A 26,377-nucleotide genomic window follows, 5' to 3' on the forward strand; every position below is an offset into this window, starting at 1 on the left:
AGACTAACAAGCTTCCATGTTCGATTCTTATGAAGGGACTGCATTTCTTCATTCATGGCTTCCCTCCACTTTTCTTCTTCCAAACTTTGGATTGCTTCATTGTAAGTAACAGGAGTATCATCGTTTGCAATTGGAGATGCGTAAGCCACCATGTCAACAAAGCGAGCAGGCTTTCCAATTTTTCTCTTTGGCTTACTCAATGCAATAGATTCATGTTGCTGTTGAGGTTCTTGGGTTGAAACCTCTTCTATAGGTGACTCTTCTTCTACCATAGGAGAGTCTTCATTTTCTGGGTAAACAATTCTTCTATCAAACTCCACTTGTTTTGGAGCACCATCTTTTTGCTCAACACTTTCTGTTGTCACCTTTCTTAAAAAAATAGATTCATTAAAGGTAACATCCCTGCTGAAGATTATTTTCTTTGTTTCTAGACACCAAAGACGATATCCCTTTACTCCAGAGGTGATTCCGATAAAGATTGCTTTCTTAGCTCTCGGATCCAGCTTTGATTCCTTGACATGATAGTAGGCAGTGGAACCAAATACATGTAAGGAATCATAATCTGTAGCAGGCTCTCCAAACCATTTCTCCAATGGTGTTTTACCACAAATAGCAGTAGATGGTAGGCGGTTGATGAGGTGGCAGGCATATGTTACAGCCTCAGCCAAAAATTCTCTACCCAACCCAGAATTGGATAGCATACACCGAACCTTCTCCAACAATCTTCGATTCATACGTTCTGCCACTCCATTCTGTTGTGGTGTACTTCTCACTGTGAAGTGTCGTATAATACCTTCATCTTCGCAGACTTTAAGAAATGGATCACTTCTATATTCTCCACCATTATCTGTACGGAGGTGTTTGATCCTTCTGCTTGTTTGAGTTTCCACCATATTTTTCCATTTGAGGAAGACTCCTAACACTTCATCCTTAGTTTTCATAGTATACACCCATACTCTTCGAGAAAAATCGTCAACAAAGGTCACATAGTAGTGTTTTCCTCCCAGTGAAGTTGTCTTGGAAGGTCCCCACACATCAGAGTGAACATAATCCAAAATACCCTTGGTATTATGGATTGCAGTACCAAATTTCACTCTTGTTTGCTTCCCTTTGATGCAATGTTCACAGAAATCTAGCTTGCAGGTCTTTACTCCCTTTAATAATCCTTGATTTGTAAGAAGTCCCAAGGATTTTTCACCTGCATGCCCCAAGCGTATATGCCATAACCTAGTTGCTTCTATGGCTTTATCATCAGAAGAAACTGTTGCTGCCGTCCCAATAACTGTACGACCTTGATAGTGATACAAGTTATTGTTCTTCCGAATTCCCTTGATTACCACGAGTGCACTAGAGATGATCTTCATGACTCCGTTTTCTGTTGTTACTTTGAATCCCTTTGATTCAAGGGTTCCCATAGAAATAAGATTCTTCATCAAACTTGGTATATATCTAACGTCCGTCAATATTTTGATTGATCCATCTTGATTCCTCAAGCGGACTGAACCAATCCCATGTGTGGTAAGAGGGACATCATTTGCTGTGTAGACGACTCCACCTTGTAGTTCTTTAAAATCAAAGAACCAATCCCGATTGGGACACATATAATGGCTATACCCAGAATCGAGTAGCCATATACTCAAAGAACTAGTTGATGGCGTAGCAGCAAGCGAAAGATCTGAGCTCCCATCTTCGTACTCAGCCACATTTAAGATGGCCTTTCCTTTATCAGGTTTCCCTTTATTCTTTAGCTTCGGACAGTCTTTCTTCCAGTGCCCCTTTTCCCGACAAAAGGCACATTCATCTTTGTTTGGTCTGGACCTTGACTTGGATCTCTCTTTCTTTCTTCTATTCTGGCTTTGTGAACGGCCTCAAACTAGTAGAGCCTCATTGGCTCCACTTGTGCTTTCAAGCTTGTCCTTCTTCCTCAGTTCATAGCTGTACAAAGCAGCACAAACCTCGCCAAGAGACACTTTATCCTTTCCATGGAGCAGAGTAGTTTCAAGAAACTCAAACTCCTCAGGAAGGGATCCCAACAACATCAAAGCCAGGTCTTCATCTTTAAAAGTCTCATCTAGATTAACTAGATCAGTAACCAACCTATTAAAGTTGGTGATATGATCATTCATAGTGGTACCCGAGACATAAGTGAAACGAAATAGTCTCTTCTTCATATGGAGTTTGTTTTGAGAGCTTTTCTTCAAAAACTTCTCCTCCAGTGCCTTCCACAACTTGTTTGCAGAAGTTTCCTTACAGAATGCATACTTCTGCTCTCTTGAAAGACACGATCGAATTGTACCACATGCTAACCGATTGATGGTCCCCCATTCTTTCTTCTCAATATCTTCTGGTTTCTCTTCTTCAATGGCAAAGTCTAGACCTTGCTGAAAGAGAGCGTCTAGAACCTCACTTTTCCACATACCAAAATGACCGGTGCCATCAAAAATCTCCACTGCAAATCTGGCATTTGTCACAGTAGTTCTTGCCAAAATAGATGAGTTTGATGTGGATGCTTTTGCACTATCTGTCATCTCTGCCATAAATGCTATTCAATAGTTGCCGATGCGGAATGCCAATAGCCCAAGGAAAACTTTTCTGATGTGGAAGATCAGACTAAGCTGCAATCACAGAGCATACTAAGAATAACCTTGGCTCTGATACCAATTGTTGTGAAACTTGAGATTGGTCCACCTAACTTTACCACAGTTACAATTGTACAGGTAAATAGAGAGTGAATAATTGTGCAAAATTATACCAAGTAAATTCCCAGGGAAGTGGGGGATCACAACGGACCGCTTAAATCCCTCTTTCCTAGACAGAATTTTCCTTAGACATGTAATTAACACAATATATTACTACAACTATACCCGACAAAAGTTAACTACTGAATAGATAAAATGAAGAACACCAGAATTTAACGAGGTTCGGCTAATTGTGCCTACGTCCTCGGACACTATCAATCAATATTTCTCTATTGCAGAAATATTATAAAATGAGAGAGAGAAGAGAGAATGTGCCTAAAGAGAGAAGTAGGCAAATTTGGGGATGATAATACAAATGGAGGTGATGGGTTTATATAGGTTAGGAAAAACCACTATTACAACCACTAATCACCTACCTTTGAAAAATTAGCCCATCATTGAAGACTTCAATGGCAATTGTAGGCTTCTAGAATGAGCCATATTTCAACAGTCACAAAGGGGCAACCTTATCAAAGGCCTGTCCTCATTCAAAGCCAATAATAATCATAATTTTATTACCAGTAATTTTTAACATTTTGGTTAATGATAATAATAAATTTATTTTTATAGTGAACAAGAAGGCGCCGAAGAGCAATGAGTGGTAGGGATATTTTCGTCTCAAGAAGCTGGATTCCCATTGGAATCCAAGATTATCCAAGGGAGAGGTAGGGAAAGGGTGCATATTGAATGCTCTCATGTTCTGGAGGTATTTTCAATTCATAAGAAATCCAAGATGCAAGCCATGTAGCCCAAACATGGCATCCAATATTCCAGAAACCACATTCTATGAGGTCATCAGTTCAATTCTTGTTGCCTGTAATTATTTCTAATTATTAAATTATCTTATTCTCTTGGGCGTAAGCTGGTCTTTCCACAAGCTTTTATACCGCTGTCTTCTGAGAGCAACCTTATTCTCTTAATAAGTTTGTTTGATTATAATTTTTAATACTCTATTTTCACACACACACACACACATATATTGTAAAGCTATGTCTTGTCAATAAATTTTGCTGATATTAACAAAATGTAAAAAATGAATATTGCTAACAAATCACCAAGCAATGCAACCTAACATACACAAGCAATGTAACCTTAGAGCTAGATTTAGTTGGCGCAACCGTGCAAGCCCTCTCAAATTTTCCGTTTAATTTTGGATGGCATTTGATCTGCCATATCCCACCAAAATGCCATCACTATTCACATTCAACATATCTATGAATAGAAGCATAAATAGGTATCCCATAGATCTGGGCTTGCCTGCATTTTAATTCCCATTTGTATAGATAAAGTTGATGGCCTGAAGCAGAATGCTACTTCCGATTGGAAAAAACGGGTGACAATCATAGTCAGCTTTGTTGTTGTGATGGGAATGCTGCTTCTAGGCTTGCCCCTGATATTGTATGTTTGTTGGATGAAGAAGCAGCAACACGGACATGGTAAGCTTTATTTAATTTTTGCAATAAAAGGAATGGTGCCCCCTCTATTCAATCTTTTCAACTTTTTCTGTGATTTTGTATTTATATAAGGTTTTTTTTTTTTTTGGTTCTTTTTGGCATGGATAAAGTGTGACAAAAGTGGAGTGGACCCGAGGATTTCCTAGAAAGAACTTACTTCATTTAAACCACTTGAAATTGTTCTAAAAAAAATGTCCTGATAGTGTAGACATGACTGGTTAGCACAATGACAGATGCAGGAAAATTTACCTTAGCTGCAAGAATTAATTGACTTGATGAACTAGAAAAATAACCCCACCCCCCCCCCCCTGGTTTTTTTGTGCTTTTTAGGTTAAGGCTTACTCACATCAGATTTGTCGGTTTTAAGTTATATTTGATTGGAAAATTAAGGCAGGAAAATCTAGTCACATGTATATATGAAAAGATTAAGAAATGTTCTAAACTAAGTGAATATCTAAACTTTTGAACTTAAATCTTTCCAAAACAATAGAGCGTTTCATTGTGGGTCATGGACACAATTTGACCTCTACAATTCTATCATTGTTGCTTAACTTGCTTAGTGTCACGGGCTAAGCTTGTTCAGGGCATTATGCTTGCCTATGACCGCTTATCTCGTGAGTTTGGGATGGGTTTCCATCATGTAAATACTAGTGTAGGGTTATTTTCTAGTATTTATTTCATTGTAAGCCAAATAAGGCAGTATGACTCCTCGGTCACTTTGATGTTTCCTAGTGCTAGAGTGAGAATGGCCTAGAAAGCTCTTTAGGGGAGGGTGAGTGTTCATCAGTCATTGTAAAACTCACTAGCAATTGTCAACGTGCTTAGCCTACTTGCCTCCCTCGCTAAGTACAACATGTCAACGGAGGATTTGTTAATGAATTATGTTTGCTTCAATATTTACTGCTTGGTTGCCACGGCTTTCATGAATTGATTATTATTTCCGCTGCTATCTGATTGAATGTTAATGAATGTGCTTCGTGGATGAATGTTGGTAAACAAAAAGGCTGGCTAGTTAAGCAAGAGTGCTTTAGCTAGCGCCGCACGGCCCTTCACAACGGTGTGAAAAAGGCGGACCGTGACATTTGGTATCAGAGCCAAGTCGGTGACACTTGGTGAGAGCCCAAGGTTGAGTTGCTACGTGAATTTGATTACCTTCGTTGTTGGGTTTGGAAAGCTTTGGTAAGTGACCATGGCACCAAACAATGCTGAGAGGATCAGCGTGCTGGAAGCACAGGTTGAAGAGTCAACCAACACTATGGCCGCAGAGGTGGCCCAGATTAGAGAACTTGTTGATGAAGTGAGGGGATCACAAAAACATCAAGCAGGTTTGATAGGCGACATGTCAGAGGACTTTCGCCACACTATGGAAACTTTGCAAGCCCGGATGACAGATCTGGATGCAAAGGTAAATGTGATGGTTCTTGCTATGGGGAACTCCAACACTCCAGGAGTTAGCAAAACCAAGGTGCCAGAACCCAGGACGTATGGGGGTGCCCGAGATGCCAAGGAGTTAGAGAACTTCTTGTTTGATGTGGAGCAGTACTTTCGCGCTGTGAGGATGGCCTCAGAACAGGCAATGGTGGATACTGCGACCATGTACTTGGTTGGTGATGCCAAACTGTGGTGGCGTACCAAGTACAGAGAAATTGAAAATGGAAGCTGTGTGATTGATTGTTGGGCAGACTTGAGGAGAGAGCTCAAGGCCCAATTCTTTCCTGAGAACGTTGAGTATAATGCAAGGAGAAAACTGAGAGATCTCAAGCATACGGGGTCAATCAGTGAATATGTGAAACAATTTTCTACTTTAATGTTGGATATTCGGGATATGTCAGAGAAGGACAAGTTGTTCTATTTTCTAGAGGGGATGAAACCGTGGGCAAGAACTGAACTTCATAGGCAAAGGGTTCAAGACTTGTCAACTGCACAAGCGGCTGCAGAGCGCTTGACAGACTACGCTGGTGATGAGACCGCTTCGTCCAAACGGTTTAGCGGAGAGGGAAACAGTGGAAAGTCTTTCAAGAATGGCAAACCCAAGAGTGGGGGAGCCGACTCTAAATCAGCAACCTCACAGGAAGCTTCGTCGTCTCAAGGGTTCAACACACCCAATGGAAAGGGGAAGAGTAAAATTGAGTGTTTCTTGTGTCGAGGTCCTCATAGAGTTTTTGAGTGCCCTCACAAAGCATCACTTAATGCCTTATAGGCTTCTATTGCAGAACAGGCAGTGGAAGATGATGGGGAAGAGGATGATGCCCCAAGGGTGGGTTCAGTGCGGTTAGTGAACGCATTGGAAAAGTAGGCAAAAACACCGAAAGTTACACGAGCAAAAAGGTTAATGTTTGTGGACTTGAGGATAAATGGGAAGAGTACTCGCGCTATGGTGGATACGGGAGCTACTCATAATTTTGTTTCGCAATTGGAAGCAGGAAGACTCAACTTATCCTTAGAGAAGGATACAGGATGCGTGAAAGCAGTTAACTCTGTAGCCCAGCCTACTCTGGGAGTAGCCAAGCAAGTGGTTATAAAGCTTGGACAGTGGAAAGGTCATGCGAATTTCACAGCGGTGCCATTGGATGACTATCCAGTCATTCTAGGAATGGAGTTCCTAATGGGGACGAGGGCAGTGCTGATGCCTTCGGCTGGTTCCCTGTGTCTGATGGGAGATCACTCATGCATGGTGCAAGTCGTTGCAACGAAAGGAGACGAAGGGAAGTCCCTTTCAGCCATACAACTCAATGAAGGATTGGGTCAGGGTGAGTAGACACGTCTAGCCACGGTAGTGGTAGACAAAGAAGTAGGCCAAGAGCTAGAGCCTACAACCATCCAAGCGGTGTTGGATGAGGATAAGGAGGTGTTGCCGGATAAGCTGCCTCACAATTTGCCTTCACGACGGACTGTGGAGCAAGAGATCAAGTTGTTATCAGGAGTGAAACCACCTGCTAAAAGGCCATGTTGGATTGCGCCTCGAGAGATAGTAGAGTTGGGGAAACAGCTTGATGAAGTGGAAGCGGGATGTGTTCACCCTTCCAAAACACCGTTGGGAGCATCGGTGTCGTTTCAGAGGAAACATGAAGAGCATCTACGGAAGGTGTTCGACAGGCTGAAGGGAAACAGTCTGAATGTGAAGAAGGAGAATTTCTCTTTCGCTCGGCGGAGCAACAAATTCCTTGGTCAAGTCGTTGAACAAGGTCGTATCCAGAGGGGTATGGAGAAGGTAAGGATGATTCAAGAACGGAAGATCCCCACGACAGTGAAGGAGTTGCGTTCCTTTCTTGGCCTTACTAGTTACTGTAGGAAGTTCGTTAATGGGTATTCGCGGAGAATGACTCCAATGACAAGACTACTGGGGAGGTATTATTGGCCGCACACGCGGGATGATGTGGTTAATTATACCAAAACTTGTCTCACTTGCCAACAAGACAAAGGGGAGTGGAAGAAGTATGGTACTTTCATGGCCGCACCAAAGTACTGTTCGGCAGAGGAGACGACACAATTGTTCCTTGTGACTATTGTGAAACATTGGGGTTTTCCCCAAGTTATTATTTGTGACCAAGATTTAATGTTCACTGACAACTTCTACAGAGTTTTTCAGGATATTCAGGTCACATCTTGACATCTCTTCGAATTACCATCGATAGACAGACGAACAGATGAAGAGATTCAGAGAGCTGCTAGATAAGTACTTGTGCCATTTTGTCAACGACAACCAGAAGAATGGTGTGCAACTACTTGATGTGGCTCCGTTCTGTGGCAACGCCCAAAGGCGCTCAACAACCAACAAGAGCCCTTTTGTGCTTGTTACAGGCCAGCTGCCACTGTTACCTCACACAGTGGGCGAGCTGTACAGACGAAAAAGTCCCAAGGCGTACATCTTCACCAATGAAGGGAGAAAGAATGCAGAGTTTGCCCAAGCCTATCTAGAGAAAGCTTCTAAGCAGATGAAGAAGTGGGAAGATCAAGAGAGAAAACCGCAATTTCATGTCAATTGCCTCAAGCCATTCAACGCCAACACCAACGACCTGAGCAGAAGTCAGTCAAACAGCGCAGAGTTGAAGACAGTGCAACCTGACAGACATGATGTTGAAGAGATCCTTGCAAACAGAAAGTTCCTATCCTCAAGGAAGAAGCGGCAGAAGTTCCTAGTAAAGTGGAAGTGCCTTGATGATAAAGAAATCAGCTGGATTTCTGCGGAAGATTTGAAGCCATTCGTGGACAAAGTTGAAGTGTACCTATCGCCAAAAGTCTACGAGGACGTCGACCGCATAAGTGGGGGAGAATGTCATAGGCTAAGCTTGTTCAGGGCATTATGCTTGCATATGACCGCTTATCTCGTGAGTTTGGGATGGGTTTCCATCTTGTAAATATCAGTGTAGGGTTATTTTCTAGTATTTATTTCATTGTAAGCCAAATAAGGCAGTATGACTCCTCGGTCACTTTGATGTTTCCTAGTGCTAGAGTGAGAATGGCCTAGAAAGCTCTTTAGGGGAGGGTGAGTGTTCATCAGTCATTGTAAAACTCACTAGCAATTGTCAACGTGCTTAGCCTACTTGCCTCCCTCGCTAAGTACAACATGTCAACGGAGGATTTGTTAATGAATTACGTTTGCTTCAATATTTACTGCTTGGTTGCCACGACTTTCATAAATTGATTATTATTTCCACTGCTATCTGATTGAATGTTAATGAAAGTGCTTCGTGGATGAATGTTGGTAAACAAAAAGGCTGGCTAGTTAAGCAAGAGTGCTTTAGCTAGCGCCGCACGGCCCTTCACAACGGTGTGAAAAAGGCGGACCGTGACACTTAGCATGGTTTATTTTGATGAATTGAACTTTGTATGTTTAGAATAACCAACAAGTAGTTTACAAATCGTATGAGAATTTTATTTCATTTTTTAAAATTTTCCTATTTTTCATAATTTTTTTTTCAATGTTATGTTGTTTGTTTGTATATTTTATATAAAAAAAATTTCCATAAAGCTTACATCTTGAGGCTTGCACCTAAGCTTATTAGTGTTGAAAACCCTCGCTTATGCTGTTGCCTTTTAAACATTGATTGGAACCATCATATTGCTTAGGCAGCAAACATGCATGATGTATGTGGTTTAAGGGGTGAAGAAAAATACAAAGATTAATGAAGAATGCTAGCACGGCTACAGCAGTTTATGGGATGTCATTATAGAAAGTTGGATTGAAATTATGCTTTCAACCTATTGGGTAGTGGACTCAACCGGCAAAAGGATGCATAGGTAATGCTTACAATTTGAACTACACAAACCCTATGTTTGGGAGCTTAGACTTCAGCTCTTGGATTGAATTTGTATGGATTTGAATGAAATGTAGTACAAAATTGTATTTATTTTAACTCAAAGCTAGGATCCGAAATTTGTGCTCCCATACACAAAGAAAGAGTTAAATATATTTTTTAACAGCATATAGAATTTAAAGTGGATCACCTAGGGGCTATTTTTTTCCCCTGATTTTTGAGTGGTGAGGAACTCAATAATGATATGCTTGTTTCACTTTTATCTTCTTCAATCATGTTATTTTTGAAATTATTGTTTGTTTGTTTGTTTTTATTTATTTATTTATTAATTATTATTATTATTTTTGCAGGGAAAATGGCACAGAAGGAAAATTTGGAGTTACCATTGTATGACTTGGCTACAATAACGAATGCAACAGATAAATTTTCATTTCACAATATACTTGGGGAGGGTGGCTTTGGACCTGTCTACAAGGTGCAATTCACTTGAAATGCTACACATCATGTTTGCTTTACCAGTTTTCCTGAAACGAACTCGAGGCAGCATAATCAAGTCATACTTATAGTTTGTTATCTCCATTGATAATGTACATGAAAGTTTCATTTAGATGAATTTGAACTAAACTATGCTTGCAAAAATTCAATTATGTATTTTTAAACAAAAAGAATGAGCTGCAGAAACTTTTTTTGCATTGCATAAACATGCATGTAAGATTATTTTGAGATGTATACTTTTATCTCAATGAAAGTGATAATGTTTCAGGGTGTCCTAAAAGATGGGCAAGAAATTGCTGTGAAGAGGCTCTCAAAGACTCCTAAACAAGGATCGGATGAGTTTTAAGAATGAAGTTATCCACATTGCTAAACTTCAGCACCGTAATCTTGTCGAGCTTTTGGGATGCTGCAATCAGATAGATGAAATGATGCTCGTTTACGAATACATGCCTAACAATAGCTTGGACGCCTTGATTTTTGGTTTGGCTCTCTTAGAACCCTAATACTTTCTGCTTAATTTGTTCTCTTGCAATTTTTCATCATACAAGCTCCAAAGTATTATGCATTGCATTGCTGGATGATGTTTTGATTGAAAGCCATATAGAAAATTGTGAAAGAGGAGATAAAAGAGAGTGGGGCTAGTGGGCTACTATACTAGCTAGATAATATTTGTCCGGTTATTTTTTATTTTCTGCTATTTGACAATTCATGATCCATGAACTCTTCTGTGTTTCTTGAATTGCACATGACAGAATAGCAGTGGGCATATGACATTGGATTTAATGCATATTTATATAGTATTATAGAATAGCATTTTTACCCTCGAAAGGCAATGAAAAGCATATTTTCTTGCCGTCTCCATGTGTCCAGATTTAAGGTTCTAGCATTTGGCATATTGAATGCTTAAATACATATCTGCACCCAATCTTCATATCCATGTAATATAGTTGTTAATGGATGCCAGATATGGTTGTGTCTCTAGGGTGAATCAAGGTCTTAAATTTTGATTTCGATTCAAGTTTTGAAGCTTTAAAAATGCAGAAATTTTGATTTCGATGTCAATTTCGATTTTGATGTGAAAAAATGACGGAAATCAGTAGTAAAGTATGGAATTCTTTTTCAAACTTTAGAAATACTGAAATAATTAACAAACATAATAATATAAGTTTTAGGACAAACATATTACAAATCAAATACATCTATGTTATGTATGAGATGGGAAAAGTTGTAATATATTCTTCGTGTCAAAGATATTTGTAACATAATACATTAAACATATTCAGTTAATATATGAAATTCATAAAATTATTTAAATATTATTTATTACACGAATAATGATAATTTAGATATGAATGGTTAAATAAAATGTTGTTATAAGCATGGTTTTAAATAAAGGCAGCGAACGTTACGTAATAGTTTTTTGGGTTTTTTTTTTTTTTTTGGAATACGCATCGGGTATCCACGCGTCTGTTTTACGGTCCACGTGACTAATCCTGCGCCCCTTGAAGTTGACCCCACAACTCCAAAAGGAGGGTAAATTCAGGAGTCCAGGGGCGGAAACGAGCCCGAGAGAGTTTGAACACCTGACCTCGTGAAAGGCACTCCCGCAGCCCGTACTACCACCTGAACCACACCCTGAGGATAGTTTTTTGGATTATTGATACTGTTACACATCGCAAAATCGGTGGGAAGAAAAATTATGGTTGTAGCGGCTTTTACGGACCTCGACCGTTACATAAAGGCCACTACGGTCGTTACGTAACCACTACAGGACTATTATATGTGGTGAGAAGGGGAAAAGATTATAATGAGGATGACAATGATACAAAATTTACTATTTCTTTAAACACTAACAAGAGATGTGTTAATTAACAATTTGAAATTACTAACTTGTTAGGAAAATTTTTTATTTTGAAAATATTATATTTTTCAACTTCACCCTTCTTTCTTTTCTAGCTATTTTATATTTGTATTATTCATATGTCTTTTGTGTCTAATAGATTAATGAAGTGTATAATGTATTTTGTTTTATTAATTAATTTAGCACACATAAGAATTTGTCACAGATAAGAACAATGAGAAGTATAAATATGCACACAAGTAATTTTTTTTATCAATGGTGGTTTAAAACAAATGTAAACTTTTGTCCTTGCCAAATAACTTAGTTACTTGATCTAAAGGATTTAAAAAATACTAAAACTCTTTCTAAGAAGGGCTAAAAGTTTAAAACATGCAAGTACACTAATATGCACAAGGTTGTGCGTGCTTCAAAAAAATTCACAGCCGTTACACCCGCTTTTCGTTATGTGACATCCGCTACTCCCGCTTCCCGTTACATCCGTTACCGTTACGTTACGCTACCCACTACCGCGATTTAAAACCATGGTTGTAAGTTTATTTTTTCATATAATGTCAAAAGCACTTTTAATGATCTTTCGTTTCGATAAATTAAATAAAATAAATTAAGAGAGAAATTTTGCTTCACTCCTAAATCTCTCATTTGAATTTGGAGAAAATCTCATTGTATGGTTAAAATTTCAACAAGTTTTGCTAAATTTCGAGATTTAGATAATTTTTTTATGATTTGTTGAGATTTTGACGGAAATTATGCAAAATAGAAATTGGCTGCCATTTCGATTTCAAGGGAGATGGAAATCGGGAATTTTGACGAAAATTTTGACAATTTTATGGAAACTTAAGACCATGGGTTTAATGTAGCTCATTTTCAAACGACATGGCAACAAGCAAATTATCACTGTGATAGTGCTAGCAGAATTCAAAATTCTATTCAACTCTGCGTACTTTAACATTGTGTACATCCCAATCTTATAATACAATCACCTAATCTAATAAGGAAATAATCCCCCTACAGAATAATATATAATCTCCTACATTTACACACTTTCCTAATTTACCCATTATACACAAAGATACTCGGGATTTTAACACTTCCCCTCAAGTTGGATCATAGATATTAATCATCTCCAACTTGCTAATGAGATCATCAAAGCTCTATCGTGCCAACCCTTTTGTAAAATTATCTCCAGTTTGTTCCTTGGTAGGTACATAGGTCATACAGATAGTTCCTTCTTCAACTTTCTCTTTGATAAAATGTCGGTCCACTTCTACATGTTTAATCCTATCATGTTGAACTGGATTGAGAGAGATACTGATGGCTGCTTTGTTGTCACAATAGAGTTCGATAGGAAATTTCACCGGGACCTGTAGTTCATCCAAGAGTTTTCGTAACCATAGTCCTTCACATAATCCTTGAGCAACTGCTCTAAATTCAGCTTTGGCACTATTACAAGCTACTACATTCTGTTTTTTGCTTTTCCAGGTTACCAGATTTCCCCAGACAAATGTGCAATAACCGGTGGTGGACCTTCTATCTTCCACTGATCCTGCCCAATCTGCATCTGTAAAGATCTTTACTTCCTTGCTTTCACATTTCTTGAAGAAGAGTCCTTTGCCCGGGGAGCCCTTATATCGAAGGATCTTGTATACAGCATCTAAATGAGCTTCTTTTGGTGAATGCATGTGTTGACTTACCACACTAACTGCAAATGCAATATCTGGTCTAGTATGTGACAAGTAGATTAGCTTACCAACCAATCTCTGATACCTCTCCTTTTCAATAGAAATTCCACAGTCTTCAACCCTCTTTACTGCTTCGATCGGGGTTTCACTAGGATTGCATCCTAGCATGCCAGCTTCAATTAGGAGATTACTGATATACTTTCGCCGAGAGACACTAATACCCTTTTTCGTTCTAGCAACTTCCATGCCCAAGAAGTACCACATTTTTCCCAAGTCTTTAACTTCAAATTCAGTAACTAGAACTTTCTTCAATCTTACCATCTCTACTGTATCATCCCCAGTTAAAATTATGTCATCAACATATACTATTAGAATTGTTCGCTTACCTCTTTCAGACTGTTGGAAGAATAGGGTGTGATCAGATTGCCCTTGTCGATATCCTTGGTTCTTTATTACTTTTGCAAATTTGTCGAACCATGCCCTGGGAGATTGCTTGAGTCCATACAAGGACTTCTTGTGTATTGACCCGAAGAATAACAGCATTTTAAATATTAAAGAGGAAGAGAAAATAGAACCAAAAACAGAAGGAGTTCGTCGACGACATTGCATTTTGGAGATAATATTAAATAATCATAAATCTAGGAAATTACCCAACTTCGTCAACGAACACAGGGTTTCGTCGACGAAGACCTTTATAATTTCGTCGACGAACACAGGGATTCGTCAACGAGAAAATACCAAGAGGGGTTTCGAGGCAGCCTGAATTTCATCAACGAACACAGGGTCTCATCGACGAATTTTGTGAAGAGCTCGTCGACGAAGTGACGTGGCTCGTCAACGAGTCTGGCAGTATAAAAGGCAGCAAACCGGGATAATTCTCATTCTCTCGTCGCTCTCTCTCTTTCCTCTCTCTCTCTTCTACGACTCTCTCTCCCTTCTCTCTTCATTTTTGGCCCCACCAGTCGCCGGATCAACAATCCGAAGTTACCACGATGCTCCTGGTAGAGTTCTCTACACATCTATCGGAGCGGATCGTCGGGAAATCAGAGTTGGAAATCATCCCAAATTCAGGGTAAGCCCTTTTAGCCACTTTTTGGCCTCATGGTAGTTATAGGAAATAATGTAGGTAGGAAAATACTGATATTTAGTTTTGGCATATATTGGTTTTAGGGTGTTTTGTAGGAGGCCCTGCAGGTGTTAGGCTTGTATTCCCTAGGGGCTTTCCAGAAGTCAGGTAAGGGAAATATGCTATGTTAGGATATTTCTAAATGTTATATAGTGTATTTATTTACGAAAATTATGTATTTTAGTATGGTGTGGCTTGTGATTATGTATATGGTACGGGGATATGTTTTACGAATTTAGTTTCCTAATTTTATGAATTTCAGTATTATGGTTATACGAACTTCAGTATCATGATCTTATGGATTTTAGTACCATGATTTTACGATATTTCAGTACCATGATTTTATGAATCTCAGTACCATGATTATACGAATTCCAGTATTGCGAATATGCAGTTCCATGTTATGATTATTCAGATTTCAGTACGTTATGCAGTATCATGGTTATTTCAGTACTTCAGAATCATGGTAAATCAGTTAGTTATGTATAGAAATATATTATATGATATCAGACCCTGTTGGACTTGCAGCTACAGAGCACGGTACCGTTGCTACAAATACTATGTTACTTTACGAGTGCAACCACCTATCCAGATATACGTGGTAAAGTCGACCACCTAGGCCCCTGAAGAGGTTAGGCTCCCCATCCAGATATGGATTGAGGTGGGCAGGTCGACTGATGGAGTTCAGTGATTTATTGCTAGTTGGCCAGCCAGGGTAAATCCAGCCTACGGGCCGCACAACCTCGTCATGAGGGGCATGTCATGACATAGATAGCCACAGGGAATAGTTTCAGTTATTATTACATATGTATGAATTTACTGGTTCGGGACCCTACTTATGTACATTAGAAGTATTTTGAGTTATAACTTACAATATCGTTATGTTAAGCAACATGGATAGGGAGTGCATTTTCGTACTGATACTGTACTTAGCATATCCAATTATACATGTTTATATGAGATCAGATTTGACACATTATTGTTAGCTCATTTGCCACACACTAGTAATAGCATATTTCTTCTTACTGAGCGTTGACTCATCCCAGTGTTGATATATTTTTCAGGTGATCCAGGTAGGCGAGCAGATCAGGCTCGCAAATAGAGGGCCGTTTGTAGTGCCCTGTCAGCAGAGTGAGTATCATTTTTGAGAGCATTTTTGTGTAGCCCTCGCTAGTTGAGTTTATTTTGGGAACAGTAATATATGTGTATTTAGAGATTACATACTAGCACTCTGGTATTGTACATAACGTATATGGATGTGTTTATTCAATTCCTGCTTCTTGCTACTTAGGTTTATGGATGGACTTAACTCAGTAGGGTATCAAAGAATGTAGATAATCACAGTATATATATAATAAAAAAAAAAACCCCATTTAATTAAGTAGGTCGTTACATCTTGAGTTTACACACTTTGTTTTCTTCACCTTTCTTGCTAAATCCTGGTGGTACTGTCATGTAGACTTCTTCTTCTAACTCTCCATTTAGAAATACATTCTTATCTCAAGTTGTTGTAGTGGCCAATCTAAGTTGGCTGCCAAGGATAGGAGAACCCGAACTATATTCAAGTTTGCCACCGGTGCAAATGTCTCTGTATAGTCAATGCCATAAGTCTGTGTGAATCCTTTTGCAACAAGTCGGGCTTTATATCGTTCAATTGTCCCATCAGATTTATATTTCACTGTGAAAACCCATTTACAACCAACTGGCTTCTTCCCTCTCGGCAAATTCATTACATCCCAAGTCCCATTTTTCTCCAGAGCCCACATTTCCTCCATGACAGCCTCCCTCCATTTAGGTATTTCCAGAGCTTCTTGAATATTCCTTGGAATTCTCATCCTGTCAAGGTTAGAGACAAAGGCACAATATCCTGTAGACAAGCTTTTATAAGACATATATTTAGACTAGGGATATTGAGTACATGACCTGGTTTGTTTTCTGACTGCAATAGGTAAATTGATGTCATCAAGTACAAGATTATCATAAGAGGGCTCGTGATACTCATGGTTTTTCAGAGCCATCACCGGTTCCAACGCGCTTAGTGCCTCAGGTATGAGATTCTCCCTATTCTTTGTGTTTGGCTTTCTTGAGTAAACTAGTATGTCTGTGTTGTTTTGCTTCCCTGCATCTCCCCCTGAGGTTAAGTGCTCTTTTGTGTTTGACAGTTCAGGAAGTGATGCAATGGGAGACTCAAAGGATGGGTCAAGGAAATATGATGATGAAACAGGAGACTGAGTAGATGGCACAAAGTCAGCGGTAATAGGAGACTCGATAAACTCTGTGGTAAAGAAGTCAAAGAACCGATCTTCACTCCATTGCTCCCCTTGAAAAGAGGGCTTTGGGAAATAAGGAGTGGTTTCAAAGAATGTGACATCAAGGCTAACATTCTTTTTAACACAGGGCCATAGCATTTGTAGCCTTTCTGAGTGGGGGAGTAACCAATGAAGACACATTTAACGGCACGAGGATCCAATTTATCGCGATGGTGAGCATGAATATGAACAAAAGTCATACAGCCAAAGATTTTCAATGGAATACTGGAGGGGAGTCGTGAGGTAGGAAAATGTTCTTGGAATTTCTGGAGAGGAGTGGCAAAGGAAAGTACTCGACTCGGCATTCGATTAATGAGATGTGTAGCTGTTAAGATAGCATCTCCCAAAAAATAGTTTCTCATGTTTGTAGTAAACATCAATGCTCGAGCTACTTCAAGTATATATCTGTTTTTTCTTTCTACAACCCCATTTTGTTGAGGGGTATCCACACAAGAACTCTGATGAACAATCCCATTTTCTTGAAGATAAGTTCCCAGAACATCATTAAAATATTCCGTACCATTATCAGTACGTAAAATTTGAATATGAGTCTAGAATTGTGTTTAAATCATGGAATGAAAACTAACAAAAATGGAACGGACTTCGATTTTATTTTTCAACAAGTAAACCCAACAAAGACGAGTATGGTCATCAATAAAAGTAATGAACCATTTTGTATGAGTGCGATTGAGGGGTCTTGAAGGTCCCCACAAATCATTGTGAATCATAGTAAATGGACGAGATGGTTTGTATATGGATGTTGGGAAAGAAGCACGCCGATGTTTTGCAAGTTCACACACTTCACATTGAAACTCAGGAGACATTTTATTTGAACAGATAGACGGAAACAAACGCTTTAGATAGTGAAAATTTGGGTGACTGATCCTAGAATGCCATAACAAAAGTTCATTATCTCTAGAAATAGATGTAGAATCAAAAATTACAGTATTACATTGTTCACTCAAGCTTGCCTCCCCAAAGTAGTAGAGTCCCTCATACGCTTTAGCAGTGCCAATCGTCTTCCCCGATGATAGGTCCTGAAAAACACAATGAGATGAAACAAATTTAGCAGAGCAGTTAGAGTCTTTTGTTAACTGGCTAATGGATAACAAGTTGCAAGATAACTTAGGAACATGTAAGACAGATTTTAAGGTTACGGAGTCAGATATGCGAATACTTCCTTTACGAGCAACTGGTGAGAGTGAACCGTCTGCAATTTTGACTTTCATGTTTCCACAATATGGCGAATAGGATGAAAACAATTGATAAGAACTAGTCATGTGATCAGATGCACCTGAGTTAATTATCCATGGTGATTTGTGATAGGATATAGTATTTAAGGCTGATAAATAATTACCTCGGTGAGCTAGAGAACCAGTGGAAGACTGACTCGATGTTTGAATGGAAGTAATCTTTTATATAGTTGATCCAATTGTTCAAGGATGAATGCACTACTTGGACTGATATTATTGTTTTTTTCACCTTGTAATTTTCCAGTTGAACTGTCAGTGGTAGCCTGATACCCACGATTTTTTTGATAATGTCTCGGTTTCCAATCTATAGGCTTTCCATGAATTTCCCAACAGGTTTCTTTTGAATGACCTAGCTTTCGACAATGCTCACACCATAATTTGCCTCTTTATGATTTTTGTCCGTATCCTCCCGAGCCTTTTGAAATTAGAGCCAAGACGTCCGACCCACCCGAATTTAGGGCTGGTATTTTAGACCCAACGTGATCCGGCTGTGGCTTCAGCATCACGCGTCTTCGGCTCTCCTCCCACCTTACTTCAGCGAACACCTCTTGGGTCAATGGCAGAGGTCTTCGGCCAAGAATTCGTCCTCGTACATCATCCAAGTCTCGGTTGAGGCTGGCCAAGAATTCGAAGACCCGTTCATTTTTTAGTCATTTTTTGTATCGTGCGCTGTCGCCGGAGCATTTCCATTCTTCTTCGAGACTCAGGTCGAGCTCCTGCCAGAGATGGGTCATCTCCATGAAATACTCAGTCACGCCTCGCTCGCCTTGCCTCATTTGCCACAACCGAGTCTTGATCTCAAAAATTTGCGAGTAACTTTCAACATCGGAATACGTCTCACGAACTGCATCCCAGACGTCCTTCACCGTTGGTAAGAACAAGTAGATTTTCCCGATTGAAGGTTGCATCGAGTTGACGAGCCAAGCGGTGACCATGGAGTTTTCGGACCTCCATTTTTGCAAGGCTACAACTTCGGTGGAGTCGGGTTTCCTCCGTTTTCCAGTAAGATAACCTAGCCTCCCTTTCCCTTCGATTACCAATTTTATGGATTGAGCCCACTCACGGAAATTTTTTCCGTTTAATTTTTCCACTGCGAGTGAAAAAGTTGTGTAGTCTAGCCCATTCAAACCTCCAACGGATGTGATCTCTAAATCTCCATCGTTATTTTCAGTAGGGGTCTACCCTCTGCTGTTGTCGGTGCTGTTGGTGATAACACTGGCCATAGTTTGCCAAGGTTGAGAAACCCTAACTCTGATACCATGTTAGCAGAATTCAAAATTCTATTCAACTCTGCATACATTAACATTGTGTACATCCCAATCTTATAATACAATCACCTAATCTAATAAGGAAATAATCCCCCTATAGAATAATATATAATCTCCTACATTTACACACTTTCCTAATTTACCCATTATACACAAAGATACTCGGGATTTTAATAGATAGCTTTTACTTTTGTGCAGCCTGCGTTAAATGAAGTTTCAACATCACGTTTTATGATTGTGCGTTACTTATTTTGATATGCCCTAAGAAAGATCCTTGGTAGTTTTAATGATAATTTAGTGTTCTATTCCCAGACTAACATTCCAAAACTATCCCAACTACTTACTATCTTAAAGATGTAAAATTTTAATAACTTAGTCATTGTTTTTTTAGTTTTAACTGGATAATTATCATTCCCATTCTAAGGAGCAACTGGCCTCAGTTTTCCCCTTCTTATTTAAAAAGTAGTCCATGCACATTTTGTAGTAACCTAGAAAAATAATAGAATTTAAATAAAGAGGGAGAGAAAATAGAAACAGAAACAGAAGGAGGCCGTAGACTTCGTCGACGACATTGCATTTTGGAGAATAAAAATAATTTCAAGAAATTACCTAGCTTCGTTGACGAGAAAATACCGAGAGACGGTTCGGGCTACTCTGAATTTCATCGACGAACACAGGGTCTTGTCGACGAATTTTATGAAGGGCTCGTCGACGAGGTAACGTGTCTCTTCGACGAACCTGGCCCTATAAATAGTGGAAACTCGGGATTTTTATCATTTTTCACCGAGCTCTCTCTCTCTCTTTCTTTCTCTCTCTCTCTCTCTCTACGTCTCCCTCTCCCTTCTCTCTTCGTTCCGGACCCACCAGTCGCCGAATCGACGATCCGAAGCTACCACAACATTCTTGGAGGAGTTCTCTGCGAATTTGTCAGAGCGAATCGTCGGGAAAACAGAGTTGGATTTCATCCCAAATTCAGGGTAAGGCCTTTTAGCTAGTTTTTGGCTTTCTGGCAGTTATAGGAAATGATATAGACGGAAAAATACAGATATTATGTTTTGGCATATGTTGGTTTCAGGGTGTTTTGTAGGAGGCCTTGTGGGTGTTAGGCTTGTATTCCCTAGGGTCTTTATAGTAGTCAGGTAAAGCATTTCTTAAAATATGATACAATTTATTTAATTATGAAAAATATGTATTTAGTATGGTGTGGCTTGTGAATATGTATTTGGTACGGGGTTATGTTTTACAAATTTAGTTTCATGATTTTACGAATTTCAGTATTATGATTATGCGAATTTCAGTACCATGATTTTATGGATTTTAGTAACATAATTATACGGATCTCAGTACCATAACTATACAAATATCAGTATTATGATTATGCAGTTACAGTGTTATGATTATACAGTTCTCAGATTTACAATATAGTTTATGCAACATCATGGTTATTACGATTACTTCAGAATCATGATAAATCGGATAAATATGTATAGAAATATATTATATGATATTAGACCCTGTTGGACTTGCAGCTACAGAGCACGGTACCGTTGTTACAGATATTATGGTACTAATTTAGTGCAACCACTTATTCAGGTAATACGTGGTAAGGTCGATCACCTAGGCCCTTGAAGAGGTTAGACTCCCCATCCAGATATGGGTTAAGGTGGGCAGATTGACTGACGGAGTTCAGTGATTTATTTCTGGTTGGCCAGCCAGGATAAATCCAGCCTACGAGCTGCACAACCCTGTCATAAAGGGGGGCAAGTCATGACACATAGATAGCCATAGGGAACAGTTTCAGTTACTATTACATATGTACAGATTTACAGAAATAGGGACCATATTTATGTACACTAGAAGTACTTTGAATTATAACCTATAATGCTGCTATATTAAACAACATGGAAAGGGGTGGTATATTTTATTACTTGTACTGTCCTTTTGTATTCAATTATTCATGTTTATATGAAAATAGATTTCATGATACATAGTAGTTCATTTGCCACACACTAGTAATAGCATATTTCTTCTTACTGAGCGTTGGCTCATCCCAGTGTTGAAACATTTTTCAAGTGATCTAGGTAGGCGAGCAGATCAGGCTCGCAGGTAGAGGGGTGTCAGTAGTGCCCTGTCAGAGAGTGAGTATCATTTTTGGGAGCATTTTTGTATAGCCCTCACCAGTTGAGGTTATTTTGGGAACAGTGATATATGTGTATATTTTGGGGAAAACATTTCTGAACTCTGGTATTGTATGCAATGATTTATGGTTATGTTACATGATTTCTGCTTCTTGTTGCTTAGGTTTTGGTTGGGTTTACCCCCAGCATGGTATTAGAGCATGTAGAATATTAGTGTAAAAAAAAAAAATACCCAGTTAAATTAAGCAGGTCGTTACACATTGGGCATTAAATTGGCTTCTAGTTTTAAGACAAGAGTCTAGGAAACTTTAATGAATCGAGGGATATGCTTAATGAAAGGGATGTTGACGTAGTAAGTGCACATGTTATATATCCATGCTTCATGCACATAGGGGAGCTATGTTGAATGAATCAAGAAGAAATGACATGTTAAGACCTATATCAAAAGAGGAGATAAAAGAGGCTTTGTTCAATATTGGGAATGATAAAGCTCCAGGCCTTGATGGTTACTCTACAAGTTTCTATAAGAAGGCTTGGAATACCATTGGCCATGAATTATGTCTAGCAGTAAAGGAGTTCTTTTAGAGTGGCAAAATCTTAAAACAGATAAATCATACTGCTATTATTTTAATTCCTAAGACTAGTCATGCCTGTACAGTAAGTGATTATCATCCAATATCCTGCTGCAATGTTCTATATAAAGTCATTGCTAAATTGATCTCTGGTAGAATTAAACCATGCTGGGAAGACCTGATTAACCTAGCCCAAGTAGCATTTGTCAAAGGGAGAAATATGGTGGAAAATATATACCTAGTGCAAGAACTGATAAGAGGGTACAAAAGGAAAAGAATTTCCCCTCGATGCCTACTGAAAATTAACTTAAAAAAGGCTTATGACTCTGTTTCGTGGGCCTTCCTGAAGGATATGTTGGTGAATTTAAATTTCCCTTATCAAATGATCTCTTGGATCATGGAGTGTGTCTCGACGACTTCCTTCTCTGTATCACTGAATGGAAGGCTCAATGGATTTTTCAAGGGGAGGAAGGGGCTTAGGCAAGGTGATCCTTTGTCTCCCTTGCTGTTTGTTATCTGTGTGGAGTACTTGTCAAGGCTACTCAAATCATTGGAGGGTAAAGCTAAGTTTAAATTTCATCCCAAATGTGATGAACTGAAGATTACACACTTGGCCTTTGCCGATGATCTCATGCTGTTCTCTAGGGGAGATGCAGTCTCAGTTGGCTACCTAATGGAGTGCTTGAAGGAATTCTCTCTGTGCTCTGGCCTTTCTGCAAACAGCTTGAAATCAAACCTGTATCAGGCTGGCATGAAACCATGAGATTTGGAGGTTATCTTGAATCAAATTGGATTCAAAGAGGGTGAGTTTCCTTTCAAATACCTGGGAGTCCCTCTGTTGTCTTCTAAACTGAATGTCGCCCACTACAGACCTTTGATTGATAGAATTGCTGGGTTGTTTAAAGGGTGGCCTGGGCATACTCTAACGTATGCTGGTAGATTAGAAATACTTAATTCAATTATCCAAGGGATAGAATGCTTTTGGCTTGCTATTTTTCCAATTCCAGGGGATGTTCTAAACCAAGTAATCAAGCTATGTCGTGTATTCATATGAGGTTGTAGAAGGAAGGCCTTGGTTGCTTGGAGGGAAATCTGCAAGCCAAAACAAGAAGGTGGCTTGGGTGTGGTTGACCTCAAGACGTGGAACAGGGCTTTTTTGTCCAAAGCGTTGTGGAATATTCAAGCAAAGAAGGATTGTTTATGGACGAAATGGATCCATCAATTCTACTTGAAGGAGGCCGAAATCTGGTATGTTGTAGCTAAAAAAGATGACTCCCCCCTATTCAAAAGCTTGGTTGAAATCAAGGACCAGCTAGTACTGAATTCTGGGAGTGTGGCTACTGCCATAGAAACTATGGAAAGAATGGGAAGAGGTTCTTATACACTCTATGACTTCTGGAGGGAGAAGTGCCAAGTCATGTCTTGGACAAAGTCTATATGGTATAATGGAACTACTCCGAAGTATGCTTTCTGCTTGTGGCTGGGTTGGAAGGGAAAGCTTCCAACTTGTGACAAGTTAAAAGGAGTTGATATTGACGTAAGATGTACCTTCTGTAATAGCGATATGGAGACTCTTGATCACCTTTTCTTCGGCTGCAAATACTCGGCTGAAGTGTGGGGTTGCATAAGGAAGTGGATGGGAATTAAAAGGGCCATGACTTCAATCAAGGCAGCGGTGAAATGGTTACATAAAGAAGCAAAAGGCAATGGAGTTCGCTCTGCTGGGAAGAAAATTCGCTTGGCTACCTCTGTGTATTTTATTTGGCACTCTAGGAATAGGAAAAGATTCGATAATCATGTTATTCCTCCTATAGATTTAATTAGTGCCATACAAAGACATATCTATAGGGCGGTTTTTGATAGATTTGACATGTTCTCAGTTTGATTTTATGGGCATGTTTGTTGTCCTTGGGATATCTCTGAGTATTGATGGTGTGATTGGCCAGTTCCTTGGCCCCTAGGCATGCCTAGGTTTGATGTATTTCGGGACTTTTGACTTGTATTGTCAGTGTGGTAACAAGATGACCTAGGTATGCCCAGTGTAGTTGTATATATTTTCATTTGATCAATATATTTACCCAATTGATCAATATATATATATATATATATATATATATATAGTCAAAATATATTCACAGTAGTAGGCAAGATTAACTTGTATTAAATTGGCCAGATCAAGCAAAAAGCATTCCACATAATCAAGGGTATTGCGAGGGGTCTTCTTTATCTTCATCAAGACTCCAGATTGAGAATAACCCATAGGGGTCTCAAAGCTAGCAATGTTTTGCTAGACAAAGAGATGAATCCAAAAATTTCAGACTTTGGTATGGCTATAAGTTTTGGAGGAAATCAAATTCAAGCAAATACAAGGAGAGTGGTTGGAACATAGTAAATTTCTTTATTTTGATGATGCATGCATTCTACTTCCTTTGCATATATGTTTTGCACTCGAGGGTTTCTTGCATTGGCTACATGTCTCCGGAGTACGCAATTGATGGGTTGTACTCTATAAAATTTGATGTCTTTAGCTTTGGGGTTTTGGTGTTGGAGATAGTAAGTGGGAAGAGAAACAGAGGATTCCATCACCCAGATCATCACCTTTATCTTCTTGGGCATGTAAGTGTGTTGTCTGTTATGTGTGTGCATTACCATGTTAGTAGTGCTGATGATACTATTAATAATTGTGTAGGCATGGAAACTCTACACAGGGGGCAGGCCTCTGGAAATGATTGATTTGTCAATGAGGGACTCATGCAATACGTCTGAAGTGTTGCGATCGATCCATTTGAGTTTATTATGCGTGTAGCGAATTTCAAAAGATAGGCCAAGCATGTCATCTGTCGTACTGATGTTGGGTGGTGAGGGTCCATTGCCTCTGCCAAAGCAGCCTGGCTTTTTCAATGAAAGGGATCCATTTGAGGTTGATTTTTCACAAAGCAAGCATGAACAACAGTGTTCAAGCAATGAACTGTCCATTACACGGCTAGATGCTAGATAGAAAAAATCTTATGTTGATGTTGTTATGTCTCAAAGCTTGTTTATCATTTCAAGTTAAATCCATGGTTGCTGTTGAAGACCAAAGCGGTTTTATGTATTGCGAACCATGAATTAGCTCCCTTGTGTAAATGTGTAAATGTCGTTTGTATTATACAGTTCTCTATCCATTTTTTAAGAAATAATACTTCTCTAATTTGAGTTAAAAGTTGAAATTTTTTTATAGCACCAAGGAATGTCTCTGGTTTTTGGCAATTTGAAGTACTAGGCTAATGTTTTTATTTATAACACTGCATGCATCTGTGGTTTTCCTTTTTCCTTCTGGACTGCATATAGATTTTCTTGCCATCTTTTTGGTACCATAATTCTAGGTAATGCACCTGGATCATTTAGGCCCTAAAGTACCTATAGAAACAATTACTATATGGTACTTAAAGATGGTTGCATTAGGGGCAAACAATTGAACAAAATTGCTGGGAGACGTTGCAGAAATCAATTATGCATATAGGTTATGTTGTGCTGGGCACCCCACTTGTGCCAAACACCAATACTACAACTATTGCTACGTCCTCGAGCGCCGATGATCAATCCATTACTTCTTGACAAAGTACAACTTTGAGGTGTATTTTACAAATGAAGAGTTGAGCTCTTTATATAGCTTCAACCTCAAGTCTAAAAAACACTTCTCTCCAATGTGGGACAAATAATATAAAAAATTCAAAACAACCTTTTATACTAAGGTGTAAGTATTCTACCAATGTGGGACAAAAAAAACAAAAAATCTCCACCTTGACGATAAATTCAACAAAATTTTCAGTCACCAACATTTTCTAGAGTTCCACATCATCGGCGCCTTCCAAAAATACTCAGATTTGCAAGATATTGATCAAGTCCAAACAATGTTTGAACTTGATTGTTGTCACAATCTTTGTCAACATATCTGTAGGATTTTCAGTTGTAGCAATCTTCTGAAGAAGTATCTTGCCTCCATCAATAATATCCCGCATAAAATGAAACAGAACGTCGATGTGCTTCGTTCGTGCATGGTAGACTTGGTTCTTTGCCAAGTGAATAGCACTCTGGCTATCACAGAATACAACCATGTGCTTCTGAACAACTCCCAAATTTTCAAGTAAACCCTGCAACCAAATAGCTTCCTTAACAGCCTCTGAAGCTGCCATGTGCTCTGCTTCTGTTGTAGACAAAGCAATGGTAGACTGTAATGTAGACCT

General features: G+C 39.1%; 1 pseudogene; it reads left to right on the forward strand.

Moving 5' to 3' along the window:
• The first annotated feature begins 3,493 nt into the window (after positions 1–3,493).
• Positions 3,494–25,149, forward strand: LOC131149349 (G-type lectin S-receptor-like serine/threonine-protein kinase SD1-1; annotated as a pseudogene).
• Positions 25,150–26,377: the final 1,228 nt, after the last annotated feature.

The sequence above is a fragment of the Malania oleifera genome, chromosome 1 (genome assembly GCF_029873635.1).
Source record: "Malania oleifera isolate guangnan ecotype guangnan chromosome 1, ASM2987363v1, whole genome shotgun sequence".
NCBI lineage: Eukaryota > Viridiplantae > Streptophyta > Magnoliopsida > Santalales > Ximeniaceae > Malania > Malania oleifera.